This window comes from Salvelinus namaycush, chromosome 19 (assembly GCF_016432855.1).
Source record: "Salvelinus namaycush isolate Seneca chromosome 19, SaNama_1.0, whole genome shotgun sequence".
Classification (NCBI taxonomy): Eukaryota; Metazoa; Chordata; class Actinopteri; order Salmoniformes; family Salmonidae; genus Salvelinus; species Salvelinus namaycush.
In genome coordinates this window covers 40361267-40374066 of record NC_052325.1, presented here as the reverse complement: position 1 = coordinate 40374066, position 12800 = coordinate 40361267, and positions in this window count along the sequence as shown.

Below are 12800 nucleotides of genomic sequence, written 5' to 3'. Positions count from 1 at the left end.
ATTCTCGTCACACAGGCCAAGAAAGAGGCAAGGAGACAAAGGGAGAAAATAATAGTTGCTTCTTCTTGGCTTGAGGTCAATAGGGAATTGCATGGAATTCTCCTTGTGTTTGTATTGAAATGAAATAGAGGATTTGCTTCTTTTTTTTAAGCATGGAGAATATCATTCACGACACAACACATTTTTATGGTATTCTATAAAAGATCAAATAAAATGCATGTATTTATAATAGGGGGTAGTTGGGTAAGTTGAGCCATTTTCTACATTCGGCATCACTCCGTCAAGGGAAACATACTGTAGTTTTCTTCCTAACAAAGATATCTACATATATTTCAGGATGAAGTGCATCCCTAGAAATAAGGGACGGATCGAAAAGTACAGAATGGTTACGTGGAGGGAAATGGGGGAGGGTCATGCTTTTTCAATTTCAGTCAAGGGGAGGGTTTAGTCTTTTTTGAAATCTAGTCCAAGGGAGGGTTTAGTCTTTTTAAATCTAGTCCAGGGGAGGGTTTAGTCTTTTTAAATCTAGTCCAGGGGAGGGTTTAGTCTTTTTAAAATCTAGTCCAGGGGAGGGTTTAGTCTTTTTAAAATCTAGTCCAGGGGAGGGTTTAGTCTTTTTAAATCTAGTCCAGGGGAGGGTTTAGTCTTTTTAAATCTAGTCCAGGGGAGGGTTTAGTCTTTTTAAATCTAGTCCAGGGGAGGGTTTAGTCTTTTTAAATCTAGTCCAGGGGAGGGTTTAGTCTTTTTAAATCTAGTCCAGGGGAGGGTTTAGTCGTTTTAAATCTAGTCCAGGGGAGGGTTTAGTCTTTTTAAATCTAGTCCAGGGGAGGGTTTAGTCGTTTTAAATCTAGTCCAGGGGAGGGTTTAGTCTTTTTAAATCTAGTCCAGGGGAGGGTTTAGTCTTTAAATCTAGTCCAGGGGAGGGTTTAGTCTTTTTAAATCTAGTCCAGGGGGGGGTTTAGTCTTTTTAAATCTAGTCCAGGGGGGGGTTTAGTCTTTTTAAATCTAGTCCAGGGGAGGGTTTAGTCTTTTTAAATCTAGTCCAGGGGAGGGTTTAGTCTTTTTAAATCTAGTCCAGGGGAGGGTTTAGTCTTTTTAAATCTAGTCCAGGGGAGGGTTTAGTCTTTTTAAATCTAGTCCAGGGGAGGGTTTAGTCTTTTTAAATCTAGTCCAGGGGAGGGTTTAGTCTTTTTAAATCTAGTCCAGGGGAGGGTTTAGTCGTTTTAAATCTAGTCCAGGGGAGGGTTTAGTCTTTTTAAATCTAGTCCAGGGGAGGGTTTAGTCTTTTTAAATCTAGTCCAGGGGAGGGTTTAGTCTTTTTAAATCTAGTCCAGGGGAGGGTTTAGTCTTTTTAAATCTAGTCCAGGGGAGGGTTTAGTCTTTTTAAATCTAGTCCAGGGAGGGTCATGTAATTTGTCATTTATGACATTTCAATATTTCTCAGTGTTTTAAATGTATTTGCTTATTTGGCTATATATCGATGTGTGCCCGATGCCGCCCCTCATCTCTGATTCTCCGCTGGGCGCGCAATATCAACTGTGCCGATAGGCTATTTAGTATGGTCTCAATCAAATGTTTCATAGCCTATAGGCTATAGGCTACAAAGTGCATGCTCGGAGAAGAACAGAGCAAAGTTATATTTCTAAGATAGCTGCTGGGATGGTGTAAATACAACTAGGCTGCATTACACACCGCAACGAATATTCCAACCGTGAGCCACGGCCTGCTCTGCTCTTGCTGATCAAACACTTTTTGGTGTGCCCAATAGCTGTGCTGTATAGGGCTACTGTGGCAGTTCAGGAGGAGAGTCAAAGGTTTCTTCAAAATGTTTGGTTGTTGATTAGGCCTAGTCCAAAAAATGCAGTATGTTCTGTTCAGTCTGAGAAGGAAAGCGTGAAGATTGGAAGGAGGACCAGAGGTCAACTTTGATAACTTGCTACCACTATAATTGATTTAATTAAAAACAATATGTTTCTTGCCCATGATGTATTTATCAGAGTTATTGACCTAACAATAACTTACATTGGGGTGCTGACACTTAGCGTACGCCACACACAATCTTTTAAGACTGTTAACAAACGTTAACAAACGGTCGCGGCTAACCCAAAACAAATGGAATACGTTAGATAGCGTTAGCCAACGTTCGCAAACTATTTTCATTGTTGAACACACCACTTCTCTCATTGGGTTAAGCCACGGAAGAGTAGAAGCCAGCAGTTAAAGCTTACATTTTTCTGCACCGGTAGGCCTACTCTGTCTGGGGAGGAAAGGTAGGCCTACTCTGTCTGGGGAGGAAAGGTAGGCCTACTCTGTCTGGGGAGGAAAGGTAGGCCTACTCTGTCTGGGGAGGAAAGGTAGGCCTACTCTGTCTGGGGAGGAAAGGTAGGCCTACTCTGTCTGGGGAGGAAAGGTAGGCCTACTCTGTCTGGGGAGGAAAGGAAGGCCTACTCTGTCTGGGGAGGAAAGGAAGGCCTACTCTGTCTGGGGAGGAAAGGTAAGCCTACTCTGTCTGGGGAGGAAAGGTAGGCCTACTCTGTCTGGGGAGGAAAGGTAGGCCTAACCTTTGAAAGTACCATGGTCAGATTCCTAATGCCATCTTAGATTTAATTATTTGCAAACAGGGATCGTTTCGTTGCAAACAAGACACACTGATTTCGCATTGGAGAAATATGAAAAGATTAACATATAGACCTATCTCTCTGTCTGTTCTTAGCCTGTAATTTTGGTCATTTGTGTGGTTCCGCTGATAGGTAAAATTATGTAGAATTGCATGAAATGTTAATAAAAGGCTATTTTGTCTTGAACCTGCAAATACGATGATAGATTCTTGCAATGCTTTTGCTATAAAGGAGATCTTTTCACCTCTACTCTTGTCCATAATGGTCTGCGAACCCACAACCTTCTGGCCCGCAGCCAAAATGGTACTATGAAAATTCCTGCATTGCAATGTAGACTAATGCTTAAAGGACGAGGAACAGTTTCTAAAACTGCATATCCAAGGATCTGGATATGGATAATTCTGAAGTGAGGGTAAACGGTGGACATGTTCTCTGCTATCCACTTTGTTTTAATTATTATTTTGGGTATAGGGGAAGGTCACTTGTTTGTTTTCTCCAGAATTCATGGAGGGTTTAGGTAGAATATATTTTGCTGAAGGGAGGGCCATCCATTTTCATTTCAGAGAGGTCTGATTTTCTTAATGTAACCCTTATTATAAATGACGTTCAATCCCTAATCAGAATAAATGTAAACGTTACAGTTTTGAAAACATAGCTTGTCCAAAAAAAGTGATCTCATGGCACAAGTTACCCCGGGTATGGAGTAAGTTAAGCCCCAGGAAAGGATAAGTTAAGCCAACTACACAGGCTAAATTAAGCCGCCTACACATTTCGGTGCTGAATGAAATATTACCACTACCGGTTAAAAACCATGTCTATCTTTATTTCCCCAACACAATCCCAATCACTTTTGTATTTGAATCATTTTAAGCATATTTTAACACAGGCTTAACACCTAACAAACACTTTGTACTTTTTTAAACACTTAGCACAGGCCAAGGCCCTGTTGTTATCTCATATCCCAGCGATAACGCCTTTCACACTTTTCACAATTTGTTCAACTTGTCATTGGCTCAACTTAGCCCAAAGAAAACATTTTGACTATATTAGCCCACACAGATACAAGGATGCACTTTCATGCTAGGTTTAGTACCTCATATTGAAGCATATTATCACGACTCAGGATAAGACCCAGATGCAGGCACAGGAGGTGGATAGTTCGAATCTCAGATATGTATTGTGACATAGGGGGCAGGCAAAAGGCAGGTCAAGGGGTTCGTAAACCTGGTCAGAGTCAGGCAGGCCGAGAAGACAACAAACACACTGGTATAACCTGAACAAGACAAGACGAACTGGCAACAGCCAAACAGAAAACACAGGTATAAATACACAGGGGAAAACGGGGAAAAATGGGAAAAATGGGAGACACCTGGTAGGGAGTGGAGACAAGCACAAGACAGGTGAAACATATCAGGGTGTGACACATATAGAGACCGATACTGATGTATAGAGCAATCTTAAAATGATCTAATTTGGTTAAGATACAAGCATCATGAAACCTCTAACACAATATATTAATTTGACTTGGTGAATCTTTTTATTTTTTCGCTAACTTGCTTACCACTTTTTCCATGTGCTTTCTTTCTTCACAGACTCCATGAAATGATGACTTCTTCCTAATTATTTGGTCAAATTTTGAATTCTGAATATGGTGTTAGAAAAAAAATGATGGCTCAATTGATCCCTTTGGCTTAACTTACCCCACTCTCACCTACAGAAGGACGCATGCAACTTTAAAATATGAAATGAATACCTTTATACTGTACTGTACTGTACTGTACAATTATGATAAGAGATATACTGTATCTTGAACCGCTGAATACAGTTGATTTATATTCTAAATCTAGTGTGATGAACTGAAGCTTGGTGTCTATAGCGGCATGAAATTGGGCACAATCTGAAAAAAAGCTCACCGACGCTTTCATTGCCACATGCTGTGTGTGTCCAATGCAGAGTGTGAACATTATTGTGATCACTCATGCATTCATTTGTGACACACAAAAAGGACTGGTCAGAGGTTATGTAGAGGTAGATTACTGATCCATGCCTTTATACCCATGCTATTCCTTTAAGATTTCACGAAACATATGTATTAAAAAGTACTTATAATTCAAATGCAAACATATAAGATTATGACATTGCACTGTATGACACACGACTAAAGCATGCAATATATCCTTTAACGTTCTCATTTGACCTGACCATTGACTTTCTTTTGAAAGTGTCTGCTGTGGTTGAATTACTACAGTCAGGTACTATAAAGCAGTATGTATTGATCAATCCCTCCTCAGCTCAAAGCTGGTGCAGAATTAAATGGAGTGGCTCCAGCAAGCTGGCACATCAAAATTGAATTATTTAAATTGCACTTTTAAGAGAAATGTATGATGTATTCTGTAGAGTGCCAACGTGAACTTCTTGACAAATGATTAACCACCCAATTAAATAATCAATAAATCAGTTTGGGTTCTGAATGTAGGACAGGACCGGTGGAAATGGATCATTCCTGTGCCAGTCTTTCCAAAGGGGAGATTCCAATTTTAGCATCCAATTTAGTCATGTTTTCCCTCTGCTGCGATACTGAAATTCAGCAGGATTTAAAATAGGCTTTGTCTGAACCAGTGGGTCGCGATAGGCTGTTGTGTTCTACAGACAGTCTTCAGTGCAGCAAGTGTGTTTCCTCTCTGAGCAAAGTAATCACTCATGTAATTAATTTCGAGGAAACTTGTGAACAAAATAACCCAGATATATCATAGGAGCACCAAGTTGCCCCAGTGTTATATTTGATTTAATTTATTCTAGGACCAAGGAGAAGGGATGTGGGTGCACTGCCCATGCAGAGCATAAATCAAGACTAGGCCTACGGTTTCAAGAAGTTGTTATGAGGAGGAAATGCATTCATTTTTTAACATCGAAAATGTTGTCTTCTAGATCACAAACGGGTCATTGGATGAATAAAGCTCCCTGTTGGCCAGTAGAATATCAGTTTAGAGAAAATGGTATTTACAGACAAGCTGTCTGTTCTCCTTAGTGAAGTGGGACAATTTATATATCTACAGTATGTTATCAACCATGACATTCACATACAGCGCATTTGGAAAGTATTCATACACCTTTTTATAATTTTATTCTAAAATTGATTAAATTGTTTTTTTCCTTCTTCAATCTACACACAATACCCCATAATGACAATGGAAAAACAGGTTTTAAGATGTTTTAGCAAACGTATAAAAAAAAAAGTATTCAAGTATTCAGACCCTTTACTCATTACTTTGTTGAAGCGATTACAGCCTCGAGTCTTCTTGGGTATGACGGTACAAGCTTGGGTCACCTGTATTTGGGGAGTTTCTCTCATTCTTCTCTGCAGATCCTCTCAAGCTCTGTCAGGTTGGATGGGGAGCGTTACTGCACAGCTATTTTCAGGTCTCTCTGGAGATGTTAGATCGGGTTCAAGTCCGGGCTCTGGCTGGGCCACTCAAAAACATTCAGAAACATGTCCCGAAGCCACTCCTGCGTTGTCTTGGCTGTGTACTTGGGGTCGTTGTCCTGTTGGAAGTTGAACCTTCTCCCCAGTCTGAGGTCCTGAGTGCTCTGGAGCAGGATTTCATCAACAATCTCTCTGTACTTTTCTCTGTTCATCTTTGCCTCGATCCTGACTAGTCTCCAAGTCCCTGTCGCTGAAAAACATCCCCAAAGCAGGATGCTGCCACCACCATGCTTCACCATAGGGATGGTGTCAGGTGTCCTCCAGACATGACGCTTGGCATTCAGGCCAAAGACTTCAATCTTGGTTTCATCAGACCAGCAAACTCCAGCAAACTCCAAGTGGAGTGTCATCTGCTTTTTATTGAGGAGTGGCTTCCGTCTACCATAAAGGCCTGATTGGTGGAGTGCTGCAGAGGAACTCTGGAGCTCTGTCAGAGTGACCATCGGGTTCTTGTGTAGCGACGCTCCCCATCCAATCTGACAGAGCTTGAGAGGATTTGCAGAGAAGAATGGGAGAAACTCCCCAGATACTGTACAGGTGTGCCAAGCTTGTTGCGTAATACCCAAGAAGACTTGAGGCGGTAATCGCTGCCAATACTTGCCTCAACAAAGTACTGAGTAAAGGGTCTGAATACTTATGTGAATTATATATCCGTTTTTATTGTTAATAAATCTGTAAAAATTTCAAACAAACAGTTTGCTTTGTCGTTATGGGGTTTTGTGTGTAGATTGATGAAAAAAAAAACAATTTATAAATGTTATATTAAGGCTGTAAGCTAACAAAATGTGGAAAAAGTCAAGGGGTCTGAATACTTTCCGAAGGCACTGTATATATATTATTATATATTTTTTATTTTTTATTTACAGCCCTACTTTGAAGTAGGAACTAACGTCAGTCACCTCAGATCCTGTAACCGGTCTCACCGGACAATGATTGTGTAAAAAAATGTATACAGACAAACATTCTGTTCTACTAGAAAAATATCAGTTGTATCACAACCATTGTGTCAAATGCCTTGTACATTAGTAATATATAACCTGAGTGTGTATGGGGCCAAATAGAGTCCTAGATTGTATCGTTATAACACCACCACATTTATTTATTTAATCTCACAAAGCCAAGGAAAACATTCTCATTGAATTTATTTTTGCTGGTCCCAAACTTGCTGTGCTATTGTGATGCTTCAGAAACCACAGCATAATCAGCACGGACTTAGATTCCACCAATTCACTAATCGTTGTGGCATGTCCCAAAACTGGGGATCAGTGGTTTCACTTCTGTAATGTGTAATTACTAAGTGTTTTTAGAAATCCTAGTGACATTTCATCGGTGAACATACAATTTTGGCACTTCTAAACCACATCCATTTGTCACACCTACTACAGTAGTTGAGCAGTGTATGCATCCCAAATGGCACCCTATTCCCTATATAGTGCACTACTTTTGGCCAGGGCCCATGAGGCTATGGTCAAAAGTAGCGCACTACAGGGAATAGGGTGCCATTTAAGGGAGGCAGCCAGTGAATCCCGCAAGAAGGCCCAGGAGGGAAATCAAGGATTCTGTCTTATTAATGTACACAGTGAATGTCTAGTCCTGTCAACTCAGCTTTTATCTTATCAGGGCTTATAAGAGCAGTTTTAAGGCAACAAACGTAACAGAACAGATAAGCTTGACAGAGACGCTTGTCAGAGCATCTGTCTCCTTTAACACTTAAATAATGTAGAATATTTCCTTTGATGTATTTGCTTATTTTTAAAGAGTGCATTTACTTATTTTGTCAGAGAGAAGAAGTTATGTGGGTTGAGATGTGTCATGTGAATAAGTCCAATTCAGAGCCATTCGAAGGAGACGCCAGACCTTGCCATATAAGTTGAAATACATTTTTTTAAATGTTTGTTTCATCAGGAAAACTCTATGAGCAAGGGGTCGTTGTCCATATACATTTGTTCGTAGGGAAATCAGTCGTTTAAAGACATATTGGTATCTGGTCTCCGTTCCACCATTGGCAATAGACGTTTCTGCTAACAATTTTCCAGTATCTTCTGAAGTATGATAGCCTTATTCAATAGAAAGCAATGTCTTCAGCTTGAATGGCCGTCAGGCAATGGCCAGTGCTGAGATAGACTGGACATAATACGGGTGGTCTGAAGACAGTACATGTCAATACAACACACAGATATGGCTCTGTGATTCAAATAATAACCCAAAAGAAGAACTTATCTTAAAGTAGGCTATGAAAATACTATTCTATGGTCATTTAGCATCCCCTTCTATCCAACTGGCTAACAGTAAACAAATATAGCACACATATGCATGTGGTGCATACAATTGCCTGTATACAAGAGTAACTTCTTAACCACTGTAAAATGTTGTCTCTGTGTATGCCATTTTAGAATCTGAATAAACAAGAAACATTAATATGGAATTGCAGCAGGGTTGACACGGATTGGTAACTCTATGGAAAGACACTGACACTAGTGTAGTGCTCCTCAGAGTTTATCTCCTTACCTCCCGCCGACCAGCAAGTTAATTGTGCAGAATCTTGTCCCTAAATTAATTTACAATTTAGTCAGAACTACACCATGCATTACACCCAATAAGACAAGCACTCTGGCAAGATTGTCCCCCCTAAAAAAGATAATTCATAATTCATAGCCAGATAAGGAATACGATCTACATTTATTCCGTCATCTCTGGCCTGCCATAAACTACCTGGCAATTGTTCGTTAATGATTCCTAGTAAATTCCTTAAAATGGTAATTTGTCATCCTGTCACTTCATTTGTGACCTAAAATTCCTCACTAGAGGCATCATCAAATAAATTAATCACTACCCAGGATCCATTTCTCCCTTGTGCGTGCTATCATGCCCTAGCTCTCTTGTGTTTCTCTTCATTTACATATATTTAATGGCCCAGTAGTGGTTGGTTGTGCCATGCGACACACAAATCACATGTCAGGTGAATATTCCCACTACCATAGTCATTGGCAAGCATTCTCTCTCTCTCTCTCTCCCTCCAAAAATCATCCCAATTGTGATAAAAAAAATAAGCTTTCTGAAAGTGCATTGCTCAGGTCTTCAGACAATAGGGAAAACTGTCTGTAGTCATGGTGTTCATCTTTGCAGTGCTGCCTGCTACCATTTAGACAGTATAAATACCTTCAAGTTCCCACAGAGGTCATTAATAGAACATAAGTTATCAAGTCTCATATGAGTACCAAATCTAACTTCAGACATGTCAGTAACCCTGGATGAATAATGTAAAGAATATAATGTTCATGTAATGAAGCTCCTTTGTCTCTGCGCAAGTAGGCTACAGAGGCTGCATTTGAGACCAGGGGCTTTACGTATATAAAGCATCTCAGAGTAGCAGCGCTGATCTAGGATCAGTTTTGCGTTTAGATTATAATTCATATGATTATATTTCCAGGAGGGACCTGATCCTAGATGAGCACTCCTACTCTTGAGAGGCTCTTGAGAGGATACGTACAGCCCCTGCACATAATTCTCCACTTTCACTCCCTGTCCTTAGGGCTGCCTTCCTTCTCTACCGTATAATCATAATTAAAGTAGTTGCAAGGACCCTCTGGCTACTTAGAAAACCGTTTCACTCGCCTTAAACTCTCCATTGAAACGATCTCACCATCTCATCCCGCAACAGTTCCACAGACCCTGTTTATGCTTTATATTTGGGATTCATTCCACCAAGTGTTAGGGCTAACACGAAACGTCAGTGTTAGTGTTCAAATCCACAACAAGCAGAGCAGATTCACAGATCTCACAGTTTCTCCGTTTGAGTTCTTAGCAGAAATATCCCAATTACCTTTATGAGATGAAAACATGTCATGTTTGGACTTCCTCGTTTGAGGCCCCTTACACTTACAGAACATGTGAATGTGCTGCTAGCATTAGAACATGTGAATGTGCTGCTAGCATTAGAACATGTGAATGCGCTGCTAGCATTAGAACATGTGAATGTGCTGCTAGAATTAGAACATGTGAATGTGCTGCTAGCATTAGAACATGTGAATGTGCTGCTAGCATTAGAACATGTGAATGTGCTGCTAGCATTAGAACATGCGAACGTGCTGCTAGCATTAGAACGTGTGAATGTGCTGCTAGCATTAGAACATGTGAATGTGCTGCTAGCATTAGAACATGTTAATGTGCTGCTAGCATTAGAACATGTGAATGTGCTGCTAGCATTAGAACATGTGAATGTGCTGCTAGAATTAGAACATGTGAATGTGCTGCTAGCATTAGAACATGTGAATGTGCTGCTAGCATTAGAACATGTGAATGTGCTGCTAGCATTAGAACATGCGAACGTGCTGCTAGCATTAGAACATGTGAATGTGCTGCTAGCATTAGAACATGTGAATGTGCTGCTAGCATTAGAACATGTGAATGTGCTGCTAGCATTAGAACATGTGAATGTGCTGCTAGCATTAGAACATGTGAATGTGCTGCTAGCATTAGAACATGCGAACGTGCTGCTAGCATTAGAACATGCGAACGTGCTGCTAGCATTAGAACATGTGAATGTGCTGCTAGCATTAGAACATGTGAATGTGCTGCTAGCATTAGAACATGTGAATGTGCTGCTAGCATTAGAACATGTGAACGTGCTGCTAGCATTAGAACATGTGAATGTGCTGCTAGCATTAGAACATGTGAACGTGCTGCTAGCATTAGAACATGTGAATGTGCTGCTAGCATTAGAACATGTGAATGTGCTGCTAGCATTAGAACATGTGAATGTGCTGCTAGCATTAGAACATGTGAATGTGCTGCTAGCATTAGAACATGTGAATGTGCTGCTAGCATTAGAACATGTGAACGTGCTGCTAGCATTAGAACATGTGAACGTGCTGCTAGCATTAGAACATGTGAACGTGCTGCTAGCATTAGAACATGTGAATGTGCTGCTAGCATTAGAACATGTGAATGTGCTGCTAGAATTAGAACATGCAAATATGCTTCTAGCATTAGCAAAGAATACATCAGCATTGTCGTCAACAGGCCCTGGGATTCTCACCCAGCCATCCTGTTAAAACTTCAAGTGAAATGAACATAATAAAACATTAACATGCATTAGTTGCCGGAGTTAATGCAAGAAGCAAATGTGTTACTTAGCGCAGTTGCTAAATGCTTTATCACTTAGACTCTTACTCATGAGGGGAAGTCTGTAGCCTAACTCTGTAAGGGAAAGGAGCGGCTTGTATGGATATGAACCGGGACAAGTTGGTACATAAATGTACATGTCATCTTTAATTGTTAAGCTTCAGTACTGACATCCTTACAGTACAGTGTCAAGTAAGGAATCATCTAGCACAGGGATCAAGGACATTTCTGAAGTCATGGAGCACACTATATAGGGGTGACAATAAAAGCATGGCAGAAGTAGAAGACCATCCAGAAAATGTTAGAAATGCAGATTGGCCTAACCTGGCCACTGCCTTGCAATAAAGTCTGGCATTTGTGGGGAACAGGGAGGCTGTAGAGGGTGATACCTCTTTGGGCGGTGCACAAGCTGTCCTTTCTACTTTTGCTTTGTGGTGTAAGTCAGAAAAGATCAAAAGGGGATTGTTTAAGACTTCAGAACAGGTCTGACGTTGGAATAAAACAGAGAGTAGACCACCGCCGGGCGGCTGGGCGCCTGTCAATTTTGTTTGCGTTTCTGCATTTTTGGCATGACTATTTTTAAATGTCCTATGTTAAAACAATAACACAACAACAATATTGGGAAACGATGCTGATGAGCGTTTTGCAGTGTACCTACGTGGTTTTATTGTGCTAAAAGTTGGTTACAAGATAGATTTCATGAGGTCCTTGTCTTGTATGACATCCACTCAAAAATTACCCCAATAGCTTACTATTTTGTCATGTTGCAACCTAATAATGAAATGCATATTACTATCATACCAATTATTTACAATCACCTCCCGTGTATAGGTTGTTATCTTGAATCTGTACATCTTTCCTTTACCATATCTGAGATGCTTTGTTCTTCCCTCTGGTGACATGATAACACGTTGTCCCTCACATTCCTTATTTGTAGAATAACAAACTTGTGATCTTCCATTGTTCCATAGAACAATTTCATGCTTTTTGAATTTAAATATTTATAGAGCCTTTTCTCTTAGAAGCCTCGTCTCTGTTTTCTCCTTTCTTGCAATGTAATAGAGCCTTAAATTAAAAAGAGACCGTTAGACCTTGGAGGTTTCCCACATTAATTAATCTAGATTTAATATTAATTTCAAAATACGTTTTCCTATTAATTAAAAGTAAACCATGTATTGCATGGTGCATTATCTCACTAACAGCCCCATGTGGAGATTATGAAGTGGGAAACTAATGGTGTAGCATTTAGTTTTTGCCCAAGTCATTTACATATCTGGGAGAGGATTTCGATGTATGTGCAAATAAGCAGAACTCTGTATCTACGTTGTTATTTTTTTTTACGATGGAAGTAAAAATTCAAATAAATCCCTTTTCCTCTCAGCTAGATAAGGTAATGAGATTCCGGGTGCCCTCTATTATGGGGAGGATGAGAAATCTGATTATTAAGGAGGCATGTGACAGTAAGAAAATATATATATATATGTTTTTACCCCAAGAAACAAAGGTAACCCCACACGTTCTGTTCATTAAATCTCCCCTACTCTAATTTATCAAGGTAAACTATCAAACAGGTT